Raw genomic sequence first — 12,593 nt, forward strand, 5'->3', positions numbered from 1 at the left:
AAGGACAAAAAGTTTCTGAAATAAACTCAAAGCATAGAAAATACGTCCAATGAATATGATAAAATTTTCCAAATCTGGAGGGGAAAGATGCATCCAAATACAAATAGCACTTAGAATCCCAAAAAGACATGACCAGAGAAAAACCTCTTGTGACACACTGTAGTTAAAATACTAGTAGTACAAAACTCCACTATTATTACAGTCTGTAAGGGAAAAATAGCACTCCACAAAAAAAAAAAATCAAACACATCAGAGTAATTTCAGAGCTCTCAGCACAAACCTGAAATCGAGGAAGATGTGGAAAGATACATTTGAAGGCTTTAAAATAAATACCTCCTATCTAAGATTGGAAGACCCGTCAAATTTACCTTTAAAAGTCAGCAGAAAGAAAAAAATCATGGCAAGCACAGAAAGGTGAGAATTCATGACTGCAAAGTCAGCATTGTAGACATATTTTAAAAGAACGTTGACCACAGAGGCGGAAGAAAGATGGCCTCAATCACAAGAGCTTAGGGAAGAATAAATATCATGGGAGAAATAGGTGGACAGAAGAGAACTACCCAGCAATCCATCACATCCTGTTCAGCACAACAGCAAACCCATATATAAATGGGAGCCAAAGAACAAGGAACAAATAAACATAAGAAAGATGACACTGTGACTGCAAGAACCAGCAAACCCTGTCACTGAAGACCCTCGCTGTTAACTGTCCTAATTCTCCAGTTGAAAGATGTGGACTGGAGGATGAACCACACAATAGGTCTACTGCTGACTTTGGATTGCTCTTGGTTTTCTAAGATCTTGGGTGAAAGTGGAAGTACAATTAACCAGGACTATTAGGATACTCGGAGCAATCTAAGCAGAGAGATTGTAGCTACTAGTACAGACCTTTAAAACCTCAGAGAACGCGAGGAAAGAATTCCCATCAAGAGCTCAGAAAAACAAGACTGTTCCAAGTAGATGAAAATGAATAAGCAATAACATTCCACACAGGATGAAAATAAATAAGAATATGTACTATCATATGCATCGGCATTACTATCTATTTTAGTAGATAGCACATTCTGGTGTATACACTGGTATTTCTCAGTGGTTGTATCAGCGCATTGTTGCATTTTATTCTGTGTATTTTACATCAATATAAAAGAGTTCAATCATTATATAGAGAACAGTTATCCAAATTTTAACATTGTGGCTGCAGCAGTTCTCTTGGGATCTTTTTTTATTTTAAACAAAATACTAAATGAAGAGGAATATTTACTAAAAACACATTTCCACAGCTTACAATTTGAAAAATCACATGGAAACCTCAAAATATGCACATAATTTAGGATTAGGGTTCAGGTATACTATAGCCATTTAGATCAAGCCCACACAATCCCCATTACAGTTAGCCCATAATCTATCACAGCAGCCATAAGCAATGTGTCAATAAATGGATATAGCTGAGTTGTAGCCAAACTTTATCCAGTGGAAGAACAAATTCAGCTGAAGGTGGATAGTCTGCATTATTTCTCTAAATATTTTTAGAAAATACTTCTACCGTCATGGTGTCACAGAAGCAGGAGTGTGTATGCCCTGCCCCACATCATTTTCTGTGCCCAGCATAAAGCCTTACATACATTATATATATGAATACTTGAGTGAATAAAGAATGACTAAAAGATTGTGTGAATGGGGAGGAAGTAGAGGCATCTAGAGGGTTTCCTTTGCATCTTCTACTCTTTACTTCTTGCACTTTTTGATATTAGCAGTATATTTGCTCCATGTACTGGATTCAGAGTACAAATGATCTAAAGGATGACAGCCCATTATCTTTCAAAGGTTGCTTAGCTCCCCTTACCATTGCAATGAAATTCCCCAGTGCAAATAACTGCTGCAACTTTGCACATGCTCCCCCTTAACCCACTGAGTCAGAGGCTTCTAGAATCCTGACCACACTGTGGTACTACACATTTGACTATCACTAATCTGACCAACCTAACATCATTCTTTCCTGTGTCAGTGGGAACTTGAAAGCTACATGTTTTAAACTCTACTGGGGGAGTTATAAACTGTGCACAAAGAATTTATGATTATTCACTGGGGACTCTAACAAAACAAGCCCGTCACTGAGAAGAATGAATGAGTCAGACAGAGAAGCCTAGACACTAGAAGAGGCCCAGAGAGGAATTGCTTTGAGCTCTTGACGATTTCTTGCTTGCATGTACTTCTTGAGTCTGAAATTGTATTAGCTAATTTTCTTACTACAGTGACCAGCTATTTACCAAGGATCAGCTTCAGTTTAATAAGGGCTGCAATCCATCCTGGTGGGGAAAGAATGGTGATAGAAGCATAAGGTTCTTGGCTTATTGTATCCCTGTGGAAAAGAGTGGGGTGCTGAGGAGATGGCAGTGGTTAAGAGCACTTGCTGCTCTTGCAAAGGTCTTGAGTTCAGTTCTCAGCACCCGTATTAGATGCCTTACAACCACTTCACCTTTAACTCCAGCTCCCAGGCCTCCACAGAACCCTACACATCTGAAAATACATACATACATATATATACATACATACATACATACATACATACATATGTGTGCACACACACACACACACACAGAAAGAGACAGAGAACAAGAGAGAAATACATAAAATATTTTTATTTTAAATTTTTTAAACTATGTGTTTGTGTGCATATGTACACATGAGTGTCCATGGAGGCCAGAGACCCTCTGAAACTAGAGTTATAGGTGGTTGTGAACTTCCCAACATGGATGATAGTAACCAAAGTCGGGCCCTCTACAAGAGCAGTATGTACTCTTAACCACTGAGAGTTCTCTCTAGCCCAATAAAATAAATCTTTTAACAAAAAAGGGAGGGGGGGTCCAGAGAGGATAGGAAGTAGGTCCAGGCTAGGGGACTTAAAGACCCACCCACACCAGTGACTCACTTCCTCCAGCAAGACTCCACTTCCTAAGTGTTCCAAAGTTTTCCAAAATAGCACCACTATCTAGAGACAAAGCACTGCAACACAAGGGCCTTTGGTGGTCACATCCCACCCCAACCCCAACCCCATAGCCTCCCTGTCCTAGGTCCCAGGAGACATCGCTTCATAGTCTAATTATATAACCAACTATTTAGCACTAGCCACCTCAAGCTGATTTCTGTTAGCCATCATTTAAAACTACACGGAACAAATCTCTTTATCCCTTCTAAATAGCACAAATTACACACTGTATTGATTATGACCAGGGCATGCAGACTTTTCCAGACTGGGCCTCGGCCTTTCTGTGCCCCATATTCTTATGCATTCTCCTTTTGGCCCCACTATATCCATCTTTGAGTTCACTGAGGTCAGTAAGAATTTGTTTAGAGAAGGTCACTGCATCCAATGTGTCATTCATCATGACCTAGTATGGACCCCAAGTTCTCTCTCTGGGTGCATCAGGACCATACCCTTATGCCTTCATCTTCTACAGTTTCTTTTCTATTTGGGACTTTATAACTCATGTCTGGCATGATCAATATCTCTCACATAATCCCATAATTGCCACCACTAAATTGCCACCACTTAATGAATTACTCTGTTCAGATTTGTGTCCTACAAAACTGTAGTGGGTAGCCATTCCAGCTTTGATCTGGAAGTTCCAACCCCCATTGAGACTTCGGCAACTGTCACGCCTACAAGGCGGGGCCAAGGGAGGCGCCTGGAGACCTGAGATCTGGATGGGTGGCGCACTCACTCGGTTCCGGGACCTTGGACGGTGAAGGTGGGCCAAGCAGAGCTCCAGACAATACCGCTGGACTGCGATACACCTTCCCCAGACCCCGCGGCCTACCTATCCCTTAACTTGTAAGAAAACTTTGTGTTTCCATTGAAAGGATGAAATGGCGCTGGTGAGTCGGCGGGTATGGCAGAAAAGTTACGAGCCATGGCTACAACTACCAGAGTTAGAAAGAGCTTTATTAGAAAGAAACCAGGCCTGGAGAGACGGAAGGATGGCGGGAGCAGAGCAGAGAGGAAACAGAAAAAGAGGCACAGAGAGAGTGTGTGGGGGTCCATGTCTAGCTTTTAGGGTGGTACGTAGTCGCCTGTTGATGATGTAAGGCACCAGACAAGACCCTAAGCTGTGCATGTGCAGAATCCTAACATTCCAGACTTTTGCTTTTTATAAAAAAAACAAGTAAATAGGAATAGGGGCGTCGTTTCTCCCAGAAAAACTGCTTCCAGCTGACTTGGTGGGTGTCGGTTGGATCTTAGGGGGAATAGGGAAGGGGGGGTCTTCTGAGATGGACAGGCATCTTGGGATGATGGGTAAGGCTGTCCTACTGCTCTGGAGCTGTCAATCCCCCTAGGCTTGGCACTCTGGCCGCTTTTGTGTCTGACAAGATGCTGATGAGACAGGAAAGGCCTAAAGTAGATCTGACCTGTACAGATGGATTTAAGCTGATTTCTGGAGCTTGGGAAAAATTTTGCACATGTTAAGAAGTAGCCATGAGAAGATTAGTGACCATTTGTGGTGTTTAGTACTCTGCTTATATTGGTTAGTGTTAATGAGAGAGACAGAGAGATTGGTACATGTTAAGCTTTATCAGAGACAGATTATTTAAAGCACCTTTTTCCATTACTAGTTTGGCATCCAGGAGATAAGTGATCAATTGTTAAAAGCATTTAACAGTAATAGATGGTTCTATTAAAGTCTGTTTTTCAGAGTCCAGATGCTTTTGGGTCTGGGGGTGTAAATCTCTTTTAGCTATTACAGTTTCCTACTTGATCATCTCTGGACTTCAGTTCTGTGGTGGTCCTGTACCATTAACTGAGCAGTGAGTTATAATAGGGAACTGGGAAGAGAAAAGCTTGTGGTTCATGAGAACTTATTTCTTTGGAATTAGGGACAAGGCAAAGATCAGGGCCCCGTCTGTGCACAAGGAGAAGCACAGGTGGGTGGGTCTGGAATGAGGCACATGGAAAGCTCCACTGGAAATATTTTCCCATTAAGTAACCCTGAAAGTGCAATTAAGTCTGGTGAGGTGGGTAAGATTGTCCTCCCTACCCTGACAATAGGGAAACAAGGAGAGGTGACATCCCAAAACTCCCAGGACCAGGTCAGAGGCTCTGGTGTCCAGAAGGAAAGAAATAGATCACTTCCATGCTGCATTCTGGGTTCCCTGCAAATGAGCTTGTGACCAAGCTTAGGTCTGCTGGAGGTCTTATCTTGATGTTCCCATGCTATCTTGGTACCAGGGGGCAGTCAGCTGACTGATTGTCTTTCTAGGTGGCACTTTGAACAAGGCTCAATTAATAAAACAGGGACCCAACAGGTTTCAGGAGCCAGGGTGTGCCAGCACTTGGCAATTTTGTCCTCGGGCTTTTCTATCTCTTCCCTGAAACACCTTGAATGCCACAGATGACACTTTCACCTGTGGGGTCAGGAGCCTTGCTCTCCAGATGCCTATGTTGGGGAGATAGGCCTGCCAGGAGGCAGGCTATAAACTGATCTCTTGCTTGAAAGTCATCCTGAGTATTGTAAACTTATTTGCATGGATCTTAGCCTTCTTCCAGACCCGTCTGTGCCTCTCATGGCAGCATGAGAATGAGTGGGAGGAGTTAAGGTGAGTTAAAGTGAGAGTCAGCAGAAGTGACCCACAACAGTAGAGAGCCCACCCAGTCCTTCAGGAGTTAAGGTGAGGTGGGCTAAAGCCCACCCACTGTCGGAGAGTGGAAAGCGGAAGTCAGATAAACAGAAGTGGTTGCATGTGGCAGAGAAAACATCAGAAATGGGGAGGGAGAAGGGTTCAGAGCTTTAGCAGATAAAGCTTAGGGATAAAGTAACTCTTTTTATTTGCCCTTTCACTGGCAGAAGTTCCCGCAAAGCTGTTATGTGGCCAAATTTACTGGTATCCACCAATTTTACTGGTATCCACCCCTTTGTCCTATGGCTGCAGCCGAGAGAGAAAAATAAAAAATTAAAATAGCAAACCGGGATCAGACTCCAATCCCAGGCATCCCTGAGGCAAGGAGAAGGATCTATGAATCAGCACAAGTTAGCCCCCTCACTTCATCAAGGGAGGGGTAAGGGCTGGGAGCATATGCAGCACGTGGACCACCCGGTGGTCTGACAGCATTGACCTCCTTGTCAGGAGAGAAAATGTGTCCTTGCCAGTGCAACCCAAGGACCACCCCCAGGATGTCTGCCGTGTGAGGAATATAGGTCAGGCTGCAGAAGCAGGAAACAGAACTCACCAATCACATGTGTGGTGGAGGACGTGGCAGTGGTGGGGCAGGAGCCGCTGCAATGGTGAAGGCGGTCATGAGCACAGTCCTGACTGTACTGTGGTGGTGGTGGCAGTGGTGGGCAGGGTTGAGGTCCTCAGTATAGAGCTTCTACAACACTCAGCCCCAGATGCTGGATGTGAAGAGAACTTCCTATTCGAGATCTGAGTCCACGGCACCAATGAAAGGATGAACAGAGATTGGTCATCTGAAGAGTCACGGGCCATGGTTACCAGAGTTAGAATGGGCTTTATTAGAAAGAAGAGGGGATAGGAGAGAGAAGCCAGGCCTGGAGGAGGTGGGGAAGTGGGGCAGAGCAGACAGCCGAGAGGAAACAGAAAAGGGAGGGTGGGGGGTCCGCAGCATTTTAAGGCTGGTACGTCATTGCCCACTGATGATGTAAGGTGCCAGACAAGACCCCGAGCTGCACATGTACAGAATCCTATTTTTTTTTTTTTGGTTTTTTGAGACAGGGTTTCTCTGTGTAGCTTAAGAAAATTCAGGGACAATGAAAGTACAGCATTCTGATGGACTGATATGTCCTAAAACCCAAAACTTATAGAAGATACAGGGATAATAGATGGGTGCTCTGACCACATAAAACACATATGTGTAACAAATCAGAAAATAACAGAATACACTGAGCTAATCACACTTTATTTGAAATTGATAGTGTGACAAGCAGATATCAGACAGTAACAACTTTATAATCATAAGCTTTTTATAGTTATGAATAAAAAAAAACTCAAGTGAAAATAACTCTTCCCCTACTTTAACCAAGTTCTTATGACTTTGTCATTTCAATATTCTACTGCACTTGGAGATGTTTTAAAATCAAGACCAGCTCTTGATTTGAGAGATTGGGAAACTGGTATTTAAATAGAAGTAATGGGGCCTGAGAGGTGGCTTAGCAGTTAAAAGTATGTAGTGCTTTTGAAGAGGGTTTAGTTCCCAGCACTGTGTTGGGCAGTTCACAACTACCTGCAACTCTGGCTTCAGAAGATCCAGCACCCTCTTCTGGACTACACAAACACCTATAATCATGTAAATACCTACACCTAGACATATATACAATTAATGATACATCTTAAATAGAAATAATATAACCAAGGCAAGAAAGCCCTTGCTAGGCTGTGACTAGAATGCTACACTTTCAGCTGCCTGATCCAAGCTAGTTTCTCACATCTTTAACAGTTCCCTTTGCCCCTGAGCCAACCTAGAATTTAACCTCACAGGCTTACCAAACTCTAGTCCATTGCCAAACTCTAGTAAAGGTATGCAAAAGCTAAAAGAAATTTTATTGGAAATGGATCTCACAGACAGAAATCAAAATGACATCAGTTACAGTACGTAACAGCGGCATTGTCTTGAGATAAAGGTTGGCTGTGCCTCAAACGAGGTCAACTTCTGGCATCCACATGAAATAAATTGGAGGCGGCTTATCTCTGTGAAGGAAGGAGACTATAAAATCACAATTGCCAGAATGGGAGAAAATTGAAGCTGATTTCCATGGCAACAAAAGAGTTACGTGGGTGAAATAGGGGCACATAAAAATCTATGTACGCCACGTTAGAGGGAGAAAAATGACAAGCAAACAAGAGATTGACATCCATCAGGAGTTCCCTCAGAGGGCAGGCTGCCTCTGAGACTCCGGCAGCCTGGGAGTCAGCAAGGAGATACAGCTGACCAGAAGCCCAAGTCTGACTTATGGTCCTTTGCAGATGCCCTGGTGGCTAAAGTCACCGAATACATCGTGGACTGGATTCCTCATCAGACCTCTGGGATGAGTTTGTTGTTGTTGTTTTTTGTTGTTTGTTTGTTTTTGGCACTCAGTGAGTCTCCTCTAGGTGAAAGACTTTTGGTTGAGGTTATCAGACATCTTAGCAATGTTAGAAATATTTTTAAATTGCCACTTTCCTTTATCCTAATAACCACATACTAGTCCTTGCACATGCATGCCTATCACAGCAGGAGTGTGGAGGTGGAGGTCACAGGACAGCTTGTGGGAATGAGTTCTCTTCTTCCATCATGTAGATTCTAGAGATCAAACTCAGGTCATCAAGTGTGGTGGCAATCACCTTTACCTGCTGGACCATCTCTCTGGTCCTCTTTCCCTATTCTCACATATTCCCCAATGTTTTTGTGGTTTCATTTTTTTTTCTTAAAAACAACTCAATCAAGACAACCTATAACCATTTCTATACATGCCCACTGTCAAATTCTTAGCATGACACAATAGCTATTCACATTTCTGGCATGTAGCCAAACATGTGTCATATTTCCAGCACTCAAAAACTTCATGTCCCCATGACCTCACATTTCCTTGGAATCCATGTCATTGCATGTGCTACTCCAATGGTCTCTAAGGTGTGTGCCCCATAATCCACCAACTCTTTGTTGTCAACTCATCCCTCATTGAGAGTGGATATAAACCTCCCCCCAGAAGCCTCCCCTGGAAGTTCCACCCCACTTCAAGGGCCAGATATTCCCCAGGAGCATGCTTTCATGACAATCTCATCAGGTACTGAACATAAAAGCTCATCATACTGAACTGTAGTCTCCTACCGTTGCCAGTCACCTCTGCCAGGCTTTGTGCTCATCTCCATGATTATCTGTCACCAAAGCCCCGGTGTCTAGCACCCAGTCCACATACAATGCATATTTTATGTACTGAAATGACTTCAGGATAAGTATTCCCTGTGAGTGTTTCCCAGGTTCCTGCTGGGTGCCAGGCCTCACTTGAAGCTTATTATCTCTAGCTAAATAGTTCAAACATTTTTACTTACTTTGTTCATATAACATCACCATTATGTTTCATTTCTGTATTTTTCGTTATTTGGGGTTTCCAAGGGCTCAAAGAAGTTTCTCCTTTTTAAAGATATATTTTTTTAAATGATGTGTATCAACTCCTGCACCTAAGGCTCAGGGCTCATAGAAGAGGAGGGAGAGGAAAGATTGTAAGGGAAACAGAAAGTTTGTCTTGCTTTGGGATTGTGTATCCTAGAAATGTATGGGAAGCTATACCATGAAGTCTCACCAACACGGCTGTCTAAACAAGACAAGAGCAATGAAGACGGGGGATGATAATGATGTCAACATCAATGGATATGCTAACATGGAAGAGAGAAAGCTTATGAGGCCTCAACCCTAGACAAAGAGCCACAGGCAGCTGGGGAAAGCTGGGAGTAGGAAATATGGTCTTCTCCAGGCAAAAACCCCAGTTGGTTTTCCAATACCAAACGATCAGTTCTGAGATCTGATACACACAGGTAACATTATATGGGCTAATCAGATTGTATTCATATTCATGTATAGATAAGTATATAGAAAAACACACACATATAATAACAATAACTAAAGCTAAAGATGGCATGAATTTGAGAGAGATTAACGGATGCATGGGAGTAGTTGGAAAGAGGAAAGGGAATAGGAGAAAGAGAAAGAAAATGTTTATATAATTATAAATACATGAGAAATATAATTTTAATTTCAAAAATAAAAATATTATTAAAATAAAATAATTATGTTTATATTTGAAGGTAGGGTGTGTATGGATGAGTGCAAGTACCTTTAGAGGCAATGGATCCTTGGAGCTGGAATTGTAGCCTGTTGTGAGACACCCAACATGGGTGCTGGGAACACAACCTCAGATATTTAGCCACCTCTCAAACCCTCAAAGGAATTTCTTGATAGTTTTTCTATAGCTCAACTGCTCAAGATGGAAAACTGACAGAAGCACACCAATAGATACTCTCCACACCTTTCTGTTCTGGAGCCACTGTTGGGAATCACACCTGAGATTAGAAGATAGACAGAAAAGAAAGCTTAGGGACACACAAAACTGATAAACATGTTCACAACCTCTTATTTATAACCACTCCAAACCAGACAGGACCAGTTTTCCAATGGCAGCATGATGGAGCAGGAGACCACAGATCTCCTTTCCCAATGAATACACTAATTAACAATCTCCTCCTGAGAGAGAAGTCAAGATTAATTTAAAGTTTGAATCAGACCCGTGGAAATGAGAAGAGAAATTTGAGCTACTTCTGTCAGAGACCATTGGCTCAGAACCACGCAGGTAGAAAGAAGACCTACAAGAGCCATCAACTAGAAGGAGGGAAGGAGTTAGTTGTTTGATTCTCTAGTGTCTCAAATTTTCCAAGAAGTCTCCAAGAACACGAAGTTCTGTTGACTACCCCTAGAGCTCCGGTGGCTTCAGAACAATCTAACACACCAAGGGGACAGTGGAGATAACACCCTGTAGGATCACGGAGGACAGAGACCCTCTTCGCATTCAACTCAGAGCAAGGCAACGGGGTGTCTAAGCTTTTGAATTCTACCTGGGAGTGAAAGAGTTGATCTGTGCACTTCATGTGCAGGGGTCCTCAGAGAACTTCCACCTTTCTCACCAGCTTCACAGCTATGATGGGCCCAGGAGGAAAAGCAGAGAGTGGGTTGGGTTTGTCTTGTAGGCATAGCTTCCTTCCCCAACTTCCTCCAACCTCCCACTCAGTGCAGAAGAAGAAGAAGACAAACTCTGTAGCTGCCTTCTACTCCACAGAGAGGGAAAGAGGTTGGAGGAGGCTGCCAGCATCACTGGCTGGGATGACTGATGTTATCTTCCTGAGACCAGTCTGTGAACGATAAGTGAAGCAATTGATTTGACTACCGTGCAGACACCAAAACAGAGAGTCAGAGAAAATGAAGGATCAGCTAAAGATCTTTTGAACAAAGGAATAAGAAAAGATCTCCCAAAGCATGTGCTAATGAAACAGGGATGTATGGTTTACCTGACAGGGCATAAAATAATTCCAATAAGTTGTTTACTGAGGTCCAGAGAACTAAGTGTGGGCAAAATGATATCTTCATCAAAGGGTTATCAAATATTAAAAGTCCCACCTTGATTTTTCTATATCTTATAACCAAAGTGTGGAGTGTCTTTAGCAATCAGGTCTTATCATCCAGTTCTGCTTGACAGCCAAGAGCAATAGCAAAGTACCTGTGTTGCCTCCCAAAACTCTAAAGACTAGGAATCTGATGTAAATTCTTCTAAAACTGAGAAGACCAATCCCTCCCAAACTCATCTTAGTCCAGCACTATTCAGATAGCAAAGCCAGTCAAAGATACAACAGAAGATGAAAGGTTTTGAGGATGCTAGGAATCAAACCCAGAGCATTCACATGTTAGGAAAGCACTCCACCACTGGCCTGCACTCTCAGCACCCTAAAAATATAAAATTAAAGACCAATATTCCTTATGAAATGAAACTACTTAAAAGATTTCTAGCAGCCGGGCGGTGGTGGCGCACGCCTTTAATCCCAGCACTCGGGAGGCAGAGCCAGGCGGATTTCTGTGAGTTCGAGGCCAGCCTGGTCTCCAAAGCGAGTTCCAGGAAAGGCGCAAAGCTACACAGAGAGACCCTGTCTCGAAAAACCAAAAAAAAAAAAAAAAAAAAAAAAAAAAAAGATTTCTAGCAATTAAGAGTATACATTCAAAGGATCACACTCAGTAATAAAGGGGAGTCAACTGCTACAGAAGAAATGCTCAAATGTGAAGATCAGTCAACACAATGCGTATTATCAGAACATAGGGTGAAATTGCACAATCATTTTGATGAGTGAGAGTGACATTTGATAACATTAAATGTTCTTTTAAAACAAAAACTCCCAATAACCAGAGAAAAAAGAAAGTCTTTTCGACCTAATAAAGGCCACATGTGAAAATCTCTTTGCTAACATAAGCAAAGGAGGAGGCCAAAGCTTTTCCTCAACCAGAAACATGGCAGGAGCAGCTCCTCTCCTCCTCCCCTCCTCTCCTCCTCTCCTCCTCTCTCCTTCTTCTCACAGTGCTGGAGGCTCTAGCCAAAACAATTAGGCAAGAAAAAGAAATGAATGGAATCCAAATAAACAGAGGAGTTAAATTTGCCTGTATTTGCAGGTAACATAATTAGATACATATAAAAAAAATCTTACAATGCTTCACAAAATCCGTTAAGTGTTTTAAACAAGTTCTATAAATTAAAAGATGAAAGTCAGTGGTGTTTTGATATCTTAACAACTATCTGAAAGTGAACTCAATTAAATGATCCTGTTTTCAACATCATCAAAAGGAATAAAATACTAAACAAGAAACTTAACTAAGGAAGGAAAAGCCTCTGTAATGGTAACTATAAAACAAATTAAATAAGACATAGATATACAGAAACATCTGTTTTCACAGACTGGCAGACTTAATAATGCTAAAATGTCTGACACCCAAGGCAGTTCACAGACCCAATGTAATTCTTAAAATCTGAATGGGTGAGTGATTCTAGTGACAAGGGAGGAAGGGAGGGATG

Source organism: Peromyscus eremicus, chromosome 8a (genome assembly GCF_949786415.1).
Source record: "Peromyscus eremicus chromosome 8a, PerEre_H2_v1, whole genome shotgun sequence".
In the NCBI taxonomy this organism is placed as follows: Eukaryota; Metazoa; Chordata; class Mammalia; order Rodentia; family Cricetidae; genus Peromyscus; species Peromyscus eremicus.